Source organism: Sceloporus occidentalis, unplaced genomic scaffold, assembly GCF_023333645.1.
Source record: "Sceloporus occidentalis isolate IW3139 unplaced genomic scaffold, rSceOcc1.0.p SCAF_1, whole genome shotgun sequence".
In the NCBI taxonomy this organism is placed as follows: domain Eukaryota; kingdom Metazoa; phylum Chordata; class Lepidosauria; order Squamata; family Phrynosomatidae; genus Sceloporus; species Sceloporus occidentalis.
The window spans coordinates 145,408,171-145,410,166 of NW_028316981.1; positions in this window are offsets into that span (position 1 = coordinate 145,408,171).

Consider the following 1,996-nt stretch of genomic DNA (forward strand, 5'->3'; position numbering starts at 1 on the left):
ATTTTTAAAAAAATTATTTAGGAAATATACTCCTGAAAGCATAGCTAATATCACTGTGCTCATTCGTGAAGTGCTGCTTCTTTCAAGTTGTATGTGCTTCCACAGAATTTACAGTCCAAAAAGAAAACAGAAGTTCTTGAAAAATAAAACTGCACCTCCCACTCATTGACCCATTTGTTTGAAAAAAGGAGAGAAACATTTTTAAAAAATCACCTCTCTTTCTCTCCTTCCCTCTGCTGTATTATTTATACTACTCAAATAAAAGAAGCAGGACTCTCTTTGCTCTTTCCAGCCCCAGTAAGAGTGAGACATAAAGCAGGAGTAGGCAAAGTATGTGGGTAAATTATGCTCCTCAAGCCCTATGGAGCCATCTAAAGGGGTTTTTGAACTCCCCACCCCTGGCCTTTCCAGACCCCTCACTTCACCCATTTTCTGGCCCAACAAAGAAGAATTCACATGTTGAAGAGTTTAAAGGGTCTCCCTGTACAGTTGGCCCTTCATATCCACAGATTCTTTATCCACAGAGTCAACCATCCAATTTGAAAATATTAAACATATAAATATATAAATATTTCAAAAAGCAAACCTTGATTTTGCCATTTTACATAAGGGAAACCATTTTACTACATCAATGTATATATAATGTCCCTTGAGCATCCACATATTTTGGTCTCCACAGGGAGTCCTGGAACCAATCCCAGTGGCTACTAAGCCCCACTCAGCTTTTTAACATATCCTCTTTTTTCTCAGAAGCAGAAAGTCTGGTTTTCTTTTTGCCCCTCCCTTTTTTTTTTCAAGCCTGTCCATATTTTGAGATCACCAGGGAGTCCTTTTTCTTGGTTGTGCCATCATCAGGGCCATATTTGGTGAGGACAAATGTTTAGGCTGCCTCCCTTTGTTGCTGTCAAGTAAAGACATTTCTTTATTCAAACAGACCTTTGGCATGTAAACTGTATTGCTCCTGGAAAGGCTTGAATGGTTTGAGTGGTATTATTACATTTTATTAATGCATTTTAATCATATCTTTAATCTATTTTTATTTGACTTATTTCTGTTATCTACCTTGAATGCTATTTTTCAAAGAAAGACAAAATATGAACAGAGGAGATCACCATTCCAATACATTGGCATAATATAAATGTCCTGTAATTCAGAGGGTGGAGTGCAGAATCACAGCAACCTTCAAAAGAAAAGCAATCTTCAAACCTCTCATCTATCTAACCTACAGGACTCAGGAATTTAGGAAGCTTTTAATGTTTAATTTGTTACCTGTCTTATGCCTCAGTTACAATCATGCTATAGAAAAGCTAGTGAAAATAAATCTGCCATTAGCAGAAAGCAATAGGGGAAAAACATAACAACAGAAGTGAAAAAATTTGCTGCAAATTTCCTGATCTGTAAGTCATAAATAAGATCTGCTAATGTAGCTTTAATGAAGTTTCTACCCCACTTCACTCCAGTGTTCACTGTTTAAAAAGTAGCAATTATATGATAACTGTAGGCAACATGGACTGCGTCTCATTACCGCTCATTTTGGAGGTGCCAAATCTATGTGGGACGCCGTCATTATTATGGCTTAACGTTGGCTAAGGTCACCCTGGTTCATCTGTTTTTTACATTGGTAGCCTTCTCCTTATTACTTGCCAAACAAACCTTTTTATTTTTGCACACGTTTATGTTGATTTTGTGGTTTCTGAAACTGGATTCTGGCTCCTACAGGCCTGTGTTTCCACAGTAACTACAGGCCTTATCTGCTACTGCTGTTTGGCAGACAGACAACAAGGCCTTTCAGTTTACTTCTCTCTCTCCCCCTTATTTTAATGTACTTTTTCTTCTTCAACTTTTTTTTTATTTTGACTTTTCCTTATGCATGTCATTTTAAAATCACATAATTAATTGAGTACATCCTGTGCCACATAGGGTTGCCATGGCTTTGAAGCCCCAACAGAACGTTTTATGGAACCATGGGTGCCATTTTTTTTTTCAAAACACAACA